General features: G+C 45.7%; 1 protein-coding gene across 4 annotated transcripts in view; it reads right to left on the bottom strand.

Annotated features, from left to right (window-relative positions):
• Positions 1–16,868, bottom strand: part of LOC107215338 (excitatory amino acid transporter 4-like) — a 36,923-nt gene extending 20,055 nt beyond the window's left edge. For 2 of the 4 annotated variants that reach the window (XM_015651439.3, XM_015651438.3), the window contains exons 1-2: positions 16,731–16,867; positions 3,419–3,534 (exon numbers count right to left, since the gene is read on the bottom strand). The gene's annotated coding sequence lies outside the window, so the exon portion shown is untranslated. Of the gene's footprint in view, positions 1–3,418; positions 3,586–16,730 lie in introns of those variants that run through there. The other 2 variants (XM_019009146.2, XM_015651437.2) reach the window with 2 other exon arrangements.
• Between the last annotated feature and the right edge of the window lie 1,639 nt (positions 16,869–18,507).

The following is an 18,507-nucleotide window of genomic DNA, read 5'->3' as shown; positions in this document are numbered from 1 at the left end:
GCTGGTGAGAGGAGGTCAGTTCTATGTAGCAGTGATACACTGGGTTTCTGCCAGGGAGAATAAGACAGTTCTGCTGCCTGCAGAGAAGCTGTTTGACTGTTTGGAACTAAAGGGGACTATTCTCTGTTCCACATGAGCTTCTTATGCCTTAATATCCCTTTGCAACAAGAAGAGAAACTACATGTAGGGAAATAAATCTACTTCATGCCTGTGTGCAGTTCTGCCCTCATTCCAGTGACTTGCAACAACTCTGAGGTCACAGAGCAGCAAATGTTCTGAGCATGGGGGTGGGCTGCAGAGATCTCTGGCCTGCCTTTGTCCAGGCAATGGTCAGAAGAAGGCTGTGGTGGATGAAGAAATGTATCTGACTACTTCGCATGGTCCAGATCAAACTCAACACCAAACCCCTAATAACAGTTTCTTAGGGCCTGCATCTGGTACATCACCCCTGGGACCACAGAACTCCCAAGACATCCCAGGTGGGACTAGCACCGGAGTCCAGAAACTCTGCTGTGCTTATGCCAAAAGGTTGAGAGAGGTGATCCCTTCCCTGCAACTCAGCCCTGGTGAGTCCTGTGTCCAGGTCTGGGTTTCCCAGTATGGTCACAGGGAAGAGAGTCCACTGAAGTACTGCAGAGATGATGGTGGGACTGGGGCATCTCCCATGAGGAAATTCTGGGAGATCTGGAACTGCTCAGCCTGGAGGAGAGAGTGCTTGGGGTAGGTCTTAACAATCTACAACTGCAGGGAGGGTGTGAAGAATTCAGTGCCAGACCCTTCTCAGTGTTGCACAGTGACCATGAGAGGTGGCAGACATGAATTGAAGTACCAGGAAATTCTTAAGCATAAAGAGAGTCTTTGTCGCTGCAAGACAGACTGAACACTGGGGCAGATTGCCCAGAGGGGCTAGCAGGATGTTCTCCATTCTTGGAAATATTCAAAAGCTGTCTGTACAGAATCCTGAGCAACGAACTGTGGCTGACTGCTTTGGGCAGGGGGATTGCACCAGATGACATTTAGGGGTCCCTGCCACCCTCAGCAATGATGTGACCTTCCTTCTGCTGATGTGCTGCTGTGAGACAAAGCTTTATGGGACTTCAGACAGCACTAACACATCCTGTCCATGGCAGTGTCCTGGAGGTTATTTACATTTCTAATTAGCACAGGGACATGATTGGTTCTCCACTCTTCTCTCACCCTCTGACCCCCTGCACAGCACTTCTGCACTGCATTGAAAGACAAACAAGAAAATGCTGCTTCATTAAAATAGCCACCATTTGTGGCTGTTGGACAGATTTTGAGGACCCAGGGGTGTCTCAGCAGAGGGGGAGCCATCAATCAAATGGATCCACTGTGAGATACTTCTCTGGGAAAAGGGAAAGTTCTGACCACTGGCAGGACATAGCATTACAGGGCACTCTTGTCATGGTGTGTGGGATTGTAGAAAGTAACAAAAATTTCAGACGAAGACTGTGTCTGCCTTCTTGCCCTGTGCTCTGTTCCCTCATGAGGTGAAGCACAGCAGTCATCCCATGCCTCCTTCCTCTTATATAACACGGTGGCACAGCTTTTTGATTGCTAATGTGTCCAAGAGATATCAGCTGATGACCAAATAACCTACCCCAAGAGAGGCAAAAATCTGTGTGTCCAGCACTTCTTCAGAAGGTTCAGGCTCTTGGCTGGGACAGGCCCAGTTGTCAGAACAAATGGATGGGAAACAATGACTGAAATGCAGCTGCTTTACACCATTGTCCTACTATTGTTAATGTCTGCGTATAAGAACATAAAAAGGGGTTAATCTAATTAGCCAGTTTTACTCCTGGGATTGTCAGAAGTCAGCCAAATTAGGAATGCCCATTGCAAACCCTCTCCCAGGTTTACCAGCCTCCAGGGGCTGGTGGAAGAGAGGCAATATAATCCCAAGACAGCAGTGCTTGGTACAGCATGTACCATCACACCCTGCCACAGATAAGGCACGTGGCACTCAGTCAAGCCATGCCACTAAAGGGATGACACTAGAAAAGCATGTTGGGTGTCCCTCTCAATGATGGCTGCTCCAGGCTCCCTCTTCCCTCTGCTAATGCAATCCCCCTTTTAGTTTTCATTGCTGAAAGCCAGTCAGACTGTGAAATAATTAACACTTGGAGCTGTTTCTCTTGTCTCCAAGGAAACTCTGCTTTATGTTCAACATCAAAACCAGCAGAATTTTCAGTGAGAGAAGTCTCTGCAGGTAGCAACAAGGAAGCAACCCAAAGTGGGAGAAAGAGAACTCTCAGCAGAAGGAGAGGTGTTGGAAAGAGTTAGGCACAGTTAGGCAGATATGGAAGAGCAAGGCAAGGAGTCACTGAAAAATCTGTGCCAGTCTTTCCAAGGTGGACTTCTGGTGCTGGGTCACCAAGGGAGAGGAGTTAAATAGCCCCTTCTCATATGGTGGGAGGGGAGGCTCAGTGCTTGCAAGGAAGGGACATGTCACTCTGCTCAGCGGTCTGAAAGCTGATGCTAGCACCTCTCAAATTCTACTGGGAAGCTACAGTCCTCCCACTGTGGGGACTTTGCAAGGATGGCAAAGGAGGAGTAGATGTTTCCACTCCCACCTGACTTCTCCCCACCTGTAGCTCAGTGCCTGTGATCAGGAGCATTAAATACAGCTATTGTGCTATTGCCTGGGTTTTTTTTTCAGTCTTGAGGATCAAGATTATCTTCACAGGGTTCACAGACCTCCCCCCCTTGGCTGGAGGCATCCTCACCCCTCATGCTATTAGATCTTTGCAGCCTGGCCCATTGCTTGCCCTTTGGAGGGGAAGTACAAGCTGAAAGCAGTGCAGCCAAAGAGCCTATGTTGAAAATTTCCATTCCCAAACCAAACTCAGCCATCTCTGCATTGCTATAGCAGCCCCCAGAAGGGCTTTCTGCTCAGTAGGGCATTCCTATTTCTTAATATCTGTCAGCCAGCTCCCCCCCAGACAACACCTACCACAACAATGGACCCAGGAGGAGAACAGATTGCTCAGGGCCACTGACCTATCTCTGTGAGACAGCACCAGCTAAAGAAAGAGGAATCTGCAATGGGCAGGAATTTCAACCCAGCTGAGCTCTACAAAGACTGAGCAGTGGGTTTGGGGCCTAAGTCCAATACTGGAAAGACAAATGCCACTCTGTGCAATGCTACCTACTCATGTCAAGGTCCTGTAATAAGTAATAAGCTTGTCTCATTCAAGCTTCCCACGAGCTTTTAACCACAGACCAAGACATAGAGTCCCATTTTTAGAGCACCCCCCACTGGGCAGCCCCCTGTCCTAAAGCAAATGAGAGCTATCCCTGCCGGTTCCTCATGCACATGCTTAAGGAAATCTCCTGCCCTGATTCAGTCCCTGGTACTCTTATTCATGCATTCAGATTCACTGATAAAACCACTCACCTGGAACTAGTGCAGGTTGTCAAGCACAGAGGGAAGCAAGTAGTTTTTGTCTTGAGGATTATTCTGCGTTGTTTCGTTCTTTAATTCTTTCAAAGGCAGGAAGCAGGATTTTCTCCCTAGAAAGGTACAGTGTTAGCAGAGAGCTCTGAGCAATACCTCCTGAGAGAGGGAAGGAAGACTGTATATGCTCAGGATACATGGCAGAAAGGGGTGGGGAAGTGGCATGTAGGAGGAGACAGAAAAAATCTTTGATGATTGCACCAGACCAGAGCACAGAAAGCACCTGTCACCAGGAGGCTGCATAGAGCCCTTACTGGATTTCACAGTACCAGTGGATTTGCACTTTCTTCTGCCTCCTCACACAAGCTTCAAGGAGAGTTAGCAGGAACAGAGAGCAGGGCAGCTGTTAAATGAGAATCAAATCTCATTCCCATTCCACTTCTGCCCCTTAAAAGTGTTCCTTCCACAGGGTAGGTTGCATGCACAAGTCAATCCAGCAGCAACAGCTGAGTACTGGACAGGCAGGTCCTTCCCTGGTCCAGTCTGTGTGCACAGGACCTCTGAGGTCCAGACGCAGCCCTGTGGTTTGTCCAGATCAGCCTTAGGGAATAGACATGTGTCTGTGCTTCAGCCAAACTTATGCAGTTTCTCTTTGATGTGTTAGGCACATCATATGGAGGAATCAGTGCACTGACATGCAAAGGAAATACAGTAGCTGTACAGTCTGTCAGGGAGACAGACTCTGCTTCCAAGGAAGTAGGCAAAACTTCCACTGCTCACTGATTTCTTTATTGATTCCTGGCTGGCCTCTGAATGTGGCAGAGTGAAAAAATATATTCAAAAATCAAGCCACAGCACCAAAGTTACAACAGCACCTCTGTTTCTAGTCCTACCAGATACATCACTCACAATGGACATAGCTGTCCAATGAAAGTAGCCTTCTCCTTAATTCAGGTGGCCCCAGTGTAGGGGTTTTTCTGTGTGCTCTGGCTTTGGCATAGCAAGGCTGATATGTTGCATCTGCAGATGGAGCTTGCCACAGAGTTTGAACTCATCTAGCGAGGAGCAGGTCAAAGCCAAAGCACCATGGTCATTTTACAGATGACCCTGGAAATTAAATCACCCCAAATCCTGTGTCCTCATCAGCCCTGTAAGAAGAGGACAACTGGATCTCCTCAGGCCAGGTTACAGAGACCAATTCCCAGCATCAACTGGCTTTTTCAGACATTTATCATAGAATTGTTTAGGTTTGAAAAGAACTTTAAAATCATTGAGTGCGACCATAAATCAGGATGGTGATTAGATGGGGCTTTGCTTGATGAGCCATTTGGAGTTATGACTGTTTCTGTCATTCCCCATTGATTAAACGTGCTCCAGACACAAGCCATCACTGCATTAGGAGACAAGGACACACTTTCTGAACCAAATAAATTGCTAGGCCTCACAAGGCATCCATGATTCCATGGCTCACATGGCACTAATGACACCAATCTTCTTATTGAAGGTTCAACAGCATCTCAAGTCATGCAAGTGTCAACTGGGGACTGTAACTTCAAGTACTGTGCCCTGCAAAGTTTCAGTCATCTTTCCAGAAAACCCCATGTTGGAAGGGCCTACCCAAGAAAATATTTTTATTCCAAAATTAATGTTTGTGGTTTTGGGGAATAGGTGTGCTCTGCCTGTGCCATGCACCAAAACCTTCCTGCAGAAATGTGGCTGAGAGCCAGTTCAGCCGCAGAGGTAAAGGGAGACAGACTGTGCTGGCCCCACCTGGTACATGGTTGAACTTCTTTTCTTCTGCTGGTTCATATTGGCCATTGCTGGGGCAGTCCCAGAGAAAGGACATCTCCTATTCCTCATGCCTCTGCTTCTCGTGTAGTTTGGCCAGAAGCTGCTCTTGCAGAAGCTGCTCTTGCCCCTGACACCACTGTTGGCACTGCTAGGGGCTGATGATCTGTAGCAGAGCACTCCTACCCTGGACAAGTGCACTTCTGGTGCTACCCAGAGAGTGGCAGAGCAGCCACGCACTTGGCCACACCTCAAATGCTGTTCTATTCCCTGATTCCACCTCAGGCAGCAGTGTTTGGCTAACAGTGAATGTTTGTCCTTTCCACCTCCGATGCCTGAAGTTCAGTTTGGCTTCTAGAATCTGCTAATTTCTACCCTGGATTTTTATCCTCTGGTTAGCACCCATAAAAGCCATAAATTTGTAGTGACAAGTGCCTTAAACCTTCTCCTTTGACAAGTTTGTCCATATTTTGACTTGTACCTGTGGCAAATTCCAGGCAACTTTGAATTATTAAATAGGAAACAGAGCAGCAGCCTGAAGCTATGGAGGAGGTGAAGAGCTCTGCTCCCTCAGGATGGAGCTGCCTGATGCCCAGGCAGTTTTTCCAAGGTAAAGCAGTCCTTGGGGAACAAACCCCATGGTCAGCTAACTCCCCCAAGTCTTTTCTTGTTCTGTGAGTGCCAGGCACGCTTGATCATCCACATCAGAGGCCACATGATGCTCTAAGTTTTCAGCAGTGGGTAAAAAGGAAACTCACAATGTCACCTTGTGAGAGGCAATGAGAGAAGATAACCGCACCTCATGTCATGGAGTCACCTTACAGAGGGTGTTCTGATGCTATCCTTGCACAGCTTCTTGGAGAGCTTGATGGAATTGAAGGAAGGGCTTGATGGAAAACAGCCTGGAATAGCTTTCCAAAATCAACTCCTGGAAATTTTCTCCACAAAGCACCTTTCAAAATGATTTATGCTAATTCCACTCATAGACTAAAAATGTTACATAGGGACAGAGCAGTTTTGCACCCTTTCTGTCTTTAGATACATCCTCAGTCTGTATTGATGCCTTTTTCTCTAATCCTAGAAATATGAGCCAAACACAGTTAGGGTGATAAAAAGTGACCTTTATATAAGGATCTTTAGGTGCACAGTCCATTAGGTGGAAAATGCTGAAGATGATTGCTCTGCATCATCTGTGTACAATTTTTATAGATTCTACAAATTAACATATATGACAAGAGCCCCCCAATTAGAAGCACACTCCATGAAGCCCCCTAGCTCTAGCACCTTCTAAATCCTCCTCCCTCAGATAAGGACCAGGCCCTCTTTATAAAAATATATCTTCAAGAGCTGGTTTCAACCTTGGTTTCTAAGGAGAACCAAGATAGCATGGAATTTGTTTTGTCTTTCTGCCTAGGAAAACACTGAAGCTAAGTTACAATAATAGACTACAAAGCTACAAATACAATGTGAAAAGAATACAGAAATGTCGCTAAGGGACATGAAATGATTCACACGACCACTCTCAGTGTCAGGACAAAAACCCATCACTTTATTCTCTGACTCCAGTATTTATAGATTCTCGACAATGACCAGGGATTGGATAATTAAGCTACCATCTTCCCAAGCACACTGGTCATGTGAAACGTCCATCAAAAGACATTTCTTAAAAGGAATGTGATAAACAACTTATGTTTACAGGACTTTCATGGGAAAGTAACTAAAACTATGAAAACATTATTGGAAGACTTAATTTCCAGGACGACACAGAAATATAAATAAAAGAAAAAAAGGTATAAATCCAGATGGCATCAGTATCTCTGCCCAAACTGGAAAGACCCAGGTCCTAAACAAGTGAAGTTCTGGGCAAATGCCTCTTGAGACAAATATTTACAAAGGGCTTGTGTGTCTTCTTTATCATCTCTGCTTTTTAAGAAAGACTGATTTCTATTGGATCTTTAAAAAGCAAAACACCTAAAAATGGGCTAAGAGTTGACTCATAATGTAAGAAGGTAAATCTCTCATGTGAGTCTCTGTTAGAATGCAGTTAAAGTGTCCAGTTTGGACACACAACCTGGAGGAGGCATTGAGTCTGTGGGGCTGGGATACGAAACCCAAGTATAGGGTTGTATCGACTGTCCCATGGCTTTCCTGGCTTCCAGTAAGCACTTTGCATATCAGTCTTTTGAAAGTGCTTGATTTCTCTGAAGCACTGGTACAAAGCCCTTCAGGACCAAGTTGTACTGAATGACAGGTGTGACAGCCCTGTCAACAGAACACGTGGTAACTGGGAGGATGGATATGGACCATCAATACCTAGGATATGGATACTTTCTGCTGGAATGTAAAAAGACACTGGGATATTCCCTGCTGCTAATTATCGTGGGGAAAGATGTGATTTCTTTGTGTGTTAAGCAATCCTTCAGCCCTCCCTTCCCTGGATTTTGCAATTCTATAGTCTTGTTCTCCTTGTTACAGTAACCTTAATTTGGGGTTTGGTATTAATTCTGTCTCCTACATTGCTCACTGGCCCTGGGAATGGGCCATAATGCCAATTATGCAGCTGTGACCTTCATTACAAGTTAGCAGACTTTCTGCAAATGAACTTCCTTCATGTTTCACAGAGCGACTGAAATAATGGAATTTCCTTCCTATGGGAAATGCCAATCTCTCAACATCTATTTTTGCCCTATTTTTAAACAAAAAGCCAAAATTTCAACTCTTACCACACATGAAGCTCAGGAAAATTCAGAAATGTAAATAAATGTTTTGATTTGAATCAGACTGACGTAATTCTACTCCTACCTGAGTCATAACTTTTCTTCATGTGAGTGCCTCTCTTTTTTTTTTACCTCATTTTTTATAGACTACAGGTCTCATGGTGCTCTGCAGTGTCCCTGTAGCCAAGCTGCTATATTTCATTTTCCTGTATGCAGCCTGGACGGAGGAGCAAGGGCCAAGGAGAACAGGGTCCAGAGAGCTAAAAGAGAATATGATGCTGTTCTCACTGACAGCACCTGCCAGGATATTTGGTTAGAATTTCTGATGGAACAACAAAACAAAGACAGTGAAGCTAAAAAATTGTATATCCAGTTACAAAAATTATTACCTCCAAATTTTGTCTGGGTCATTTCACCAGATGAGTGAGACAAAGTTTTGTGAATTTCTGAAGTTTCTGTCATTCTAAAGTGTCCTCATTTTCTTCTTGGCTCTGCTGAGAATGTGTGTGACTGAGGCATTTTAGCTATTTTGAATCCCAGCTCATGCTCCCTGCTTCTTCCAGGTGCACTGAGAACTTGTGCTGCACACTGCTAGGAGGAGTTCTGCACTGGGAGTATGTGTGATTTATTATGTACATTTTTTATTTTTAGTAATCCCTGTAAGTCACTATACAGGCACAGCCAGTGCGAACTGCAGATTCTTACAGTGGTTCCTGTGATGCCTGACTTTTCAAAAACACCATTTTCCTCAAACAGTCTGAGAAACTGCACTGCCACTGCCACTGGAAAATAAATCCCCTGCTCCCGTCCTGAGAAGTTCCCTGGTGTAAACTCACTTGAGCCCCACAGCATGACAAGCTGTTAAGGAGTCATTTTGATTTATTTCCCTGCCCTAATCCACCTCTGACTCTTCCTCCCAGCCCCATGCTTGTCTGCTGCACGACAAACTAGCAGTAGTTCTCCCTAACCTACTTGAGACTTGATTCAAGTTTTGTCACAAGTAAGTTCTTTCTATAACCCTTTTTATTTTCACTTGCCTTACTGTATTTGTACATTTATTCTATTTTGTGTTTTACCCATTACTTAGGAATGCAGCTTTCTTCTTCAGCTGTTTATGCTGCACAGAGACAATTCCAATGCCAATGTGGTACTGTCTTTTAATTTCTTTTCTTCCTTTCCATGAGCAGGCTGCATCTCTCCTTCCTTCCCATCTCTGCTCTGCCTCTTGCAGCCTGTGGTTCACTGTGCTTTACACTGCACAATTGGCCTAGCACTCAGCAGTGCCTAGCACAGTGGGACAGTCACTGTCCTGGTCCTGCTGGCCATACTATTGCTGGTACAGGCCAGGTGCCACTGGCCTTCTTGGCCACCTGGGCACACCTGGGCTCATGTTCAGCTGCTATTGAGTAGCACTCCCAGGCCCTTCACCGCTGGCAACTTTCCAGCCACTCTGCCCCAAGCCTGGATTGTTCTGTGGGGTTCTTGTGACCCAAGGACAGGGCCCAACCCTTTCCCTTGTTTGCCTTGGCCCATTGATCCAGCCTGTCAAATTGCCTCTGCAGAGCATTCCTGCCCTCCAGCAGATCAACATCCCACCCAGTTTGGTGTCATCTGTGAAATGACTGAGGGTGTCCTTGATCCCCTCGTCCAGATCATTGATGAAAACGTTAAACAGGATTGAGTCCTAAACTAAGCCCGGGGGAACACCACTGGTCCCAGCTGGATGTGACTCCATTCACCACTGTTCTCTTGGTTCAGATGTCCAGACAGCTTTTACCCATCAAAGAGCACACCCGTCCAAGCCATAAGCAGACAGTTCCTACAGAATACAGTGGGTAACAGTGTCAAAACCTTTACTAAGGCTGAGATATACAACATACACACCTTTTCCCTCATCCACTAAGCAGGTCACCTTGTCATAGAAGGAGGTCAATTCAAGCAGGACCTGCCTTTCATAAACCCACACTGGCTGGGCCTGATCCCCTGGTTGTCCTACACATGCCATGTCACAGCTTAAGATGATCTGCTTCGTGACCTTCTCCAGCACTGAGTGGCCTGAAATTCCTTGGATCCTCCTTCCAATCCTTCTTACATGTCTGTCTTACATTTGCTGACTTCCCGTGACCCAGGACCTCTCTGGCTGACCTGGAACTGCTGGTAAAACATGTGAGAGAGTGACGTGGTGAGTTTTTTCACCACCTCCTGCTAACCCTTGGATTTGTGCTGGTCTAAGTGACATAGCAGGTCACTGGCCATTCCCTCTTGGATTATAAGGTCTTGATTCTGCTCCCCATCTCTGTCTTCCAGTTCAGTGGACTGGGTATCCTGAGGATAACTGTTCTTGCTACTTTTAGCAAGACATTAAGTACTTCAGCCTCTTCCTCATCCTTTGTGACTCACCACATTCAGTAAGAGATGTTGCTGATGTATCTATAGAAACACTTTTTGTTATCTCTTACAGCAGTGGACAGATTAATTTCTAGCTGAGCTTTGGCCCTTCTAACTTTCTCCCTGCATAACTTCCCAACACCCTCATAGACCCTCATAGACTCCTCCTGAGTTCCCTGCCCCTTTTTCCAGAAGTGATAAACGCTCTTTTCCTCCCTGAGTTTCAGACAAATTTCTTGGTTCAGCCAGGCCAGTCTTTTCCCCACTGGCTCATCTTTTGGCACATGGGGACAGCCTGCTCTAGTACCTTGAAGATTTCCTTCTTGAAGAATGTCCAGCCTTCCTGGACCCCTTTGCCCTTCAGGGCTGCTTCCCAAGGGACACTCAGTCTCCTCAACAGACCAGTATGAAACACTATGTCACTTCATTATCACGGTGTCCAAACAGCCTCAGTTGTGACATCCCCCATCAGTCCATCTCTGCTCACAAACAGCAAGTCCAGCAGGGCAGTTTCCCTGGTTGTCTCTCTTTCCAGCTGTGTCAGGCAGTTCTCTTCCACACACTCCAAGAACCTCATAGACTGTTTTGTCTCCACTGTGTTGTATTTCCAGCAGACAACTGGTAAGTTGAAGTCCCACACAAGAACAAGTACCAGTGATTGTGGGGATTTTTCCAGCTGCTTACAGGATGTTTTGTCTGTCTCTTCTTCCTGGCTGGTCAGTCTGTAAGTCATTGACATTCCCCCTTAACCATAAACATAAGCATTCAACCTTATCATTGATAAAGGTGATGCCTTTATCAGCCTGAAATGCCCAGCAGAATGCACACTGAAACGTACACGTGATGTAGGGCTATGATACTTTTATAAGTTTAGCATATGAACATAGTTGACAAGAATCGCCAATTAGAAGTACAGTTAATGAAGTAATTCCCCCCTTGGTTTAGCCTCCTGCTGAAGCCTCCACCCTTGGTTCTTCTACATTGCTTATGTCTACATACATAGGAAAGCAGAAGAATGGCCTTGGTTCACTGAAGAAGTAAGATTAGAATAGGATTCCAGGAATGTGGCTATATTAAGAGAGTACTGGAAAAGTACTGAAGTAAACTAGGAAGCTATATAACTATACAATACAACAATAGTCTACAAAGCTATGAATATATGAAAAATATATAAAAAGCAAAAATCTTGCAGCATCAATTGCCATCATTAAGCTTGAGCCAGTCAAACCATTCCCTCACACACAGAGTTACCACAATTCCCCTTCCTTGCCTGTCCCTTCTGAAAAGTCTACAGACACCCATGGCAGCATTCTAATCATATGAGTTATCAAACCATGTCTCTGTAATGGCAACTATGTCACAGTTTTCTAGCTGCACCACAGCTTCCAGTTCCTCCTATTTGTTGTCCATGCTGTGGGTATTGGTGTCGGTGCATTTCAGTTGGCCTATTTATCCCACCACCTTTTTGGAGGGAGAGCCCCTAATTCTTAACATGACCATTCTCAGATGATTCTATGGTCTCTAACCTATCAATAACTCTTGTTTCTTTGCTGCCACATCAATCTCCATCCCTTCCCCAAGTATGGAGATGACAGACTGAAGGACCTCTCTAGCACACCATCTAACATCAGCATGCTGCCCCCAGGCTTATCTCTAGTGAGCTTGGGTTATTCCCCTTTGTAGTTTTTCTCACTTTGTCTTTCCACTGCTCCATTCCCTCCTCAGCAGCACTTTCCTGCTGCTCTTCCCTAACTCTCCAGCCTCCCTACCACCACAGGTGGGTGATGATGAGGTAACAAAGAATGGCTAGGGAGAAGGGAATCCCACCCAAGAATAAGAGTTGGGTTCTTAGGAAGCAAAGGTTACCGGGTTGGAAGCAATCACCCTGGAACAGTTTCTGGCTTGAATGATTTAGAAGGTCCCTGGTAAGCCAAGAATCTTCAGTACAGTGATGTTATGCCATAGGACAACCATGGTACTAGGAAGGCCAAAACTGGAAAAGCAGCTGTATTGAGAGGAGCTATGTGTAGGTAACACTATATTGTTTGAAGGCATTTTTTATGTAGCCAAGCAATTAAAAAAATAAAAGGAAACAAACACTGGCAGCAGCAGCAACAGTCTTCTGAACAGACGTGGGCACAATTAATATTTGTTCTGAGAGTGGTTTGTTTCTGTGGCTAAGACTGCAATAGAACACCTTAATGTATATCCTGTTCCATGTCAATAGACTGAAATGTCTGAACTGGCAATTAATTATTTCAGGGGAATAGCTTGCATGATTTTGCAACAACAGCACATGACTTTCATTTGGGCATCCTCTATTAATAAGTTGTACAAACCAGAGGATGTCACAAAGCCTTTCTGTTGCTTCAAGTAGCTTGGTCTAATACTGCTATGGTCAGTCTGCCTTCTCTGAGCTGGGAAAACAGGATGGAAAGGCTTCGCTTCTGCTGCTCTGATGATATATTTGTCCAGATTTAACTTGGCCAATTTGCTTTGCTATTCTCCATATGGTATTACCATTGGTATTGTGCTCTTCTCCAACAGCACCCAATGCTGTGTATTTGTATATGTATTACAAGGACAAAAGGGACCAAGTGTGATCATCTAATCTGACCTCCTTTTTCAGGACAGGAATAGCCCTGTGTTAATTAATTTTCTTTTAACTAGAATATACTATTTTAAAGAAATTTTAGAACCTGCATCACTGTCTTCTGGTGGTCATTAATTCACCAGTTTCAGGCAAATTATATAAGCCTGGGTCTACCTGACCCTGGAAATTATGCATAATCACTAGAAGAAGCAGTCAGCTGCTGCTGTAGAGGAGCTGAACTGAACCTACCAATGCTAATGGTAATGCTGACATTCACACACCAAGACGTGGAAGCTTTATCACCATGGATAAGCAAACACTCATGCATACAGCACCTGCAGGCAGTCATAGAGACTAAAATGCAAATGAGGTCTGTGGTATGAAAGTCAAAGTGGATCATCCTGCAGCTGTCACTGCGACAGCAGCATCTCCAAGATTTTTCCAGATCCCCCTCAAATCTCCACTTCCCTCAGCATGGATTCACATGGTTCCTCTTCCTCTCCTTCCAAGTGAGATCCTAAACTACAGACGGAAGCACTATGTTGACTTCTGGGGTTTGATTTTGCAATTTTGTTTCCATTGGGAGTCTACCCTGTAGATGGCTTTCCTGAAGGAGAAGAATTAAAAACCACAAGACTTCAGAGAATGCAGACAGCTCTAGAGGAAATCTACACCACTGGCTTTCCTTTACTGAATTGCAGAATCCCCTAAAACCATCTGCTTTCAACCATTCCTTATGGACTTTGTATTTCATTCTCTCAAGTTTTGTCTAGAAAAAGCAGACTCTGCCTCTCTCTCCTTCATAGACTTTATTTCACTCTGTTAATGACACTCTTCTGTCATGCTTCTTAGGCTCCTAATTTTGACAAAACATCTGTTCACTTGGGGTACAGCCTTGCGATAAAGACCCCCAAGTGGAAAACTCAAAGGTTCCCAGATCCAGAAAGAATCTCCAAATCTTCCCCATTGTGAAGCATCTCATGAAAGCTGTATCAGAAAGATACAGGATCTCCTCTTTCAGAATGCAGGTGACACTACGTGTATTTCCTTGCCAAACTGCCTTTGTTGTCAAATGGTATCTTATACCAATGGCATATGCAGCTATCTGCCTATCTTTGTATTTTGTCTTGTCAGCAAGATTTCTGCCAAATCACTCAATCACATAATATATTAATATATTAACATATTAATGCAGTCTGAAGGCAATAAATCAGCTTTCAAATTAACAGCTGAACAGGTTCAGCTTCATAAGCTTTGCCCTTTTTGCTACATCTTTGAAGTATTACAGGGGGAAGCATGGCCATGTCTTCAAATATTTCTCCAGAGCTGGTGTCTTGAGCATTGGTGTGACCCCTTTGGTGCTACAGAAGGGTTTGTTGAGCACACTTCACCCACTGAGACTGCACAGTTCTGGCCCATGCAGGCAGCCAGCACAGACAATACTGGGCTATGATTTGCAAGGCCTCCATACATGGGAAGGGTGCTCCAAGTTGGCTGTCCTGTGCCAGCACACAGCACAGTGTGACAAGCAGTCACACAGTATCAGGGATCACTCCTGCCTCCAACCAAGCATCCTTTCCAAATTCCCACACAGGGAGTTTTCTCCCCATCCCCTCTCATGGGTCATAAAGCAGATGGGTCATGAGGTGGCCCCAGATGCCTTTAGGTGTTAGGCTGAGCTCAGGCAGGCATGTGGGGCTCAAGCCCTTGCTCAGAAAAGCTTAGAGTGGTGCTGTGCTGGCTGCACGCTGTCAACAGAGGCAACACAAACCATCTCACAGCTCATTACAGAAACTGAGCCAAAGGGAAGGCACGTTCCCAGCTTATCAGGCCACCTCCTCTGTGAGCTCTCTGATCTACTTTTCCAGTGATTGTTCCTGACCTAGGAGAAGCCCCTGAGAAATCTCACTGTTCATAGCCTGCAGCTAAATGGGCATCTGCAAGCAGCCATGGTGGGGACAGCAGCATGGCATGCAAAGTCTGATTAACCAGATGGAAAATTCCACTCTTCTTCATCACAGCACACCATGCTGAAGAACTTTGGAAGCAAACCAGCTGTGTGTTTATCTGCTTGCCAGGCTGCTGCTCTGCTTTGGTCCCATGAATTGTGTACATTTGCCAGGATACCTGAACTATCTGCTCAGCCTTCTTTTAGCACTGTGATAAGAAGTGCCTCTGGAACAGCATCTTGCATACTTTGCTCTGCTTTGAAATATTTTTTTAGCACTGCTGACAGTCAGTGCAGTGCAACATGAAGGGTGAAGCTCCAGCATGGGGACCAGCAGAACCGACCTCTCCTTCAGCTCCATGCTGAGCACAAGAATCCTGTTCCCTGATACTTGCACTCTTTTCACTTCTGCTAAGTAATCAGCTCTGGACGTCTCCTCATCTCAGGTTAACTCAAACCCTTCTATCTCGTGTAAAATTGGTCAAACTTACAGACTCTTCTTACTTAAAAGGCATGAATGATAAAGAGACTAACGAATGCCAGCCTTTCAAGAATTCAGGAATCCCGGCTGATGGTCTGAAAGCCTTTGTGTGCTCTTTGACTTGTTTGCCCCTCTTCCCGGTGCTTTTCCACACACAAACAGACTTTTACCTCCCTGATCTTCAGCTGTGCTCACAGCAAGTTCATTTAGTTCCCTGTGAAGAGGTGAGAAAAGCATGCGAGTGTCTGAGCAGAAAAGCTACAGTGACACTCAGGTCAGTGTACAGCCAGTGTACATTCCAACGGGAATGAATCCCATGGGAATTACACAGCTGTAAATCCTGGAAACTATGCTTCACATTGTGAATATACTATTGCTAGTTTCTTGCAACACTATGCAATCAAATTATACAAAACCAGCAAATGAAGTATTCATTATTAACATATAATATTATTCAGACTCTCCCCTCTAACACAGCAGTATTAGAGGGGAGAGTCTGAATATCATGAAGTGTCTTGCTAATGGCCACAGGGCACCTGCTCCTCTGATCACAGCAGGGAAGAGGAAATGCAGAGCAAGTGGCTTCACAAATGATCCCGATCCCGGCAGGGGTGGGAGGAGGCCAGTCATCCACGTTGTAGCAGAAACATGCTTAGGCACTACTAAGAAGGGCAATGAGCCTCAGGAAAGAAGTGTTCTCTGAGGGATTTTATTTAGGTACGCAGTAACAAGGTCACTTAGTAAGGCTTCAATTCCATTATATGCTTCCATTGGATGAGGTTTTATATACATATGTTTCATCCATATATTTAAAGTACTGTCTCAAAAAACACTTGCTGGGGGAGGTCTGTTAGCACTTTCCAAGTCAGATAATTTAAAATGTGGTGTCATAAAATACAATTAAATTTAAAGAAGTGGTGCTTGCTCAGTCTAACAAACCAGGCATCTAGCACCAAAAAAAAATACATACTGAGTTCTGGTTAAAATACGCATTTTGCATAGCTGTCGGAGAACATGTAAAAGATTGATAGAAAGCAGTGACATAGCCAATATACTGCCTTAGGCAGTTCAGCTCCTTTACAGCCCAAGAGCCAAGCTGCTTCTTGAAGGTCAGAAGTGTATGAACTTCTGTTCACAAAACCTGGATTCATGTAAAATCTGTAAGGACAAATTATATTAGTGATACCTTATCCCCTCTTCCTGTGATGGTGGGAAATGCAGTAAATCTCTAAAAACCAGAAATGGGAAAGAGTATTTCTGGTCCTTTCAAGTCCCTTAGCATCTTTAATGCTTCCCTGGATCGAGAATCCTGCCCACATTTGGGATCTCCTGTATAATTAACAAAGTCTTCATGCAAAATTGAGCAGAGTATTACCTTTACAGAGTGCTCACCATACCTTCAAACTGAAGACCTGGAGAAAAGCTTGTAGAGGGCTCGGGGGGAGGGGGGAGTTCTGACTGTCTCAGGAACCAAGCTCTGCCTGTTCAGGTCGAATGACAGGCTCTGCCCACTTCCAACTGCACAGTAACGCCAGGCACTGAGCTTTTGAAGATGTAAAGCAAGCCTTTGGAGAGGAGGGGTTAGCCACAAGCATCACATCCACAGCTCGTTTCTTATTCCTTCTTTGTGCCCGTGACTTCTGCTGGCCCCAGCAGAGAGGCCCGGTTCCAGCCCCGGCACGAGGCTGCTGCCAGGCCGGGCCGAGGCGGGTCAGGGCCGGCTGCGGACAGCGGGGCCGGGTCAGGGCCGGCTGCGGACAGCGGGGGCCGGGTCAGGGCCGGCTGCGGACAGCGGGGGCCGGGTCAGGGCCGGCTGCGGACAGCGGGNGGGCCGGGTCAGGGCCGGCTGCGGACAGCGGGGGCCGGGTCAGGGCCGGCTGCGGACAGCGGGGGCCGGGTCAGGGCCGGCTGCGGACAGCGGGGCCGGGTCAGGGCCGGCTGCGGACAGCGGGGCCGGGTCATTCCCCTCTGCTCTGTGAAGAGCGGCACGGCTGGAGCAGGCGCCCATGGGGCTCAGGGAAATGCCGGGCAGGGGCGTCCGGGCTTCTGGCGGGCTGCAGCGGCAAAACACAAACAAGGACCAGGAGACCTTGATAGGGAAGATTTGTGCTCATGTCTTTACAAACCAATTCGATGGGCTGACGTATTTGAAATGGATCTTAACGTGTCCGCTAACTTCAAGCAGCAGTTTTGTAACAGAGCCCAGGCAGCCTGACTCCTCAAGTAGACAAGTGGGGGACTCTGCACATGCCTGAACTTCCGAACTTTGGGGTAAAATGCCAGGTTCAAGGGGGGATACGGGGTAGGCGGTTTGGGAAGGCTGCATCTTCCTAGTACCTCAGCCAGGGGGGTAAGGGAGAGAGCAAGGTGCGGTGCCCTCCAAAAAATCGAGAAAGACCCCTTGGGGATATGCTCCAGTGAACTCTCTCCTTTTTTTATTTGAATAAAGTTGCAGGACTACTGTCTCCTTTGTGGACACTGGCTTCCTATAGTGAGATTTTACATGCAATTGTTTCTCTGACAACTTGGAGGAACCAGTTTCCACAGACTTGACTGTGGATGAAAGCCAATGAGGCAATCTGCCACATGTTACTCTGCACCTTTTACAGCCTGCCTTCACTATTATGCCCATATCATTTGCAGTCTTCCTACCTCCATCAAGAGGTATTAGCAAGGAAGGGATAGCTCAATCATTCAGCAGTTTTGTATTTATATTTTAGAACAACGAGGTACAAGGCAGTCAGTAATGCTACTTTTCAAAGAAGAACAGTACCTAAAGAAGGTCCACCACTTCTCTGCATCTTACACACCTAATTTTCCACTTGAAATGTTTCCTTCCTGACTCTAGAGATAAACAAGTATCAGTAGCATGGGCTAGCTGTCATAAACACACTTCTTGTGGCTGTGATCTGCTTGGAACCTGATGGACCTCATCAATAGAATGGCAACAATAATCTGAATAATCTTTGTAGAAGATACTCATTCTGCTTTGGAACGCAAGAAGTTTGACTACCAGAGACTGATACTGGATTTGTACAGTGTTGCTGTGGAAGTCTGTGTAAGGTTGTTTGGCAAAGCTGAGGAAGGAGGCTATAGTACATTTTGAGTGTGTTCACATTGTCAGGAAAATTAATCCAGAAACACCAGAGGTTTATGTCCAAAAAGGAGACAGAG

This window comes from Parus major, chromosome 28 (assembly GCF_001522545.3).
Source record: "Parus major isolate Abel chromosome 28, Parus_major1.1, whole genome shotgun sequence".
In the NCBI taxonomy this organism is placed as follows: Eukaryota; Metazoa; Chordata; class Aves; order Passeriformes; family Paridae; genus Parus; species Parus major.
This window is presented reverse-complemented; position numbering and strand designations above follow the sequence as displayed.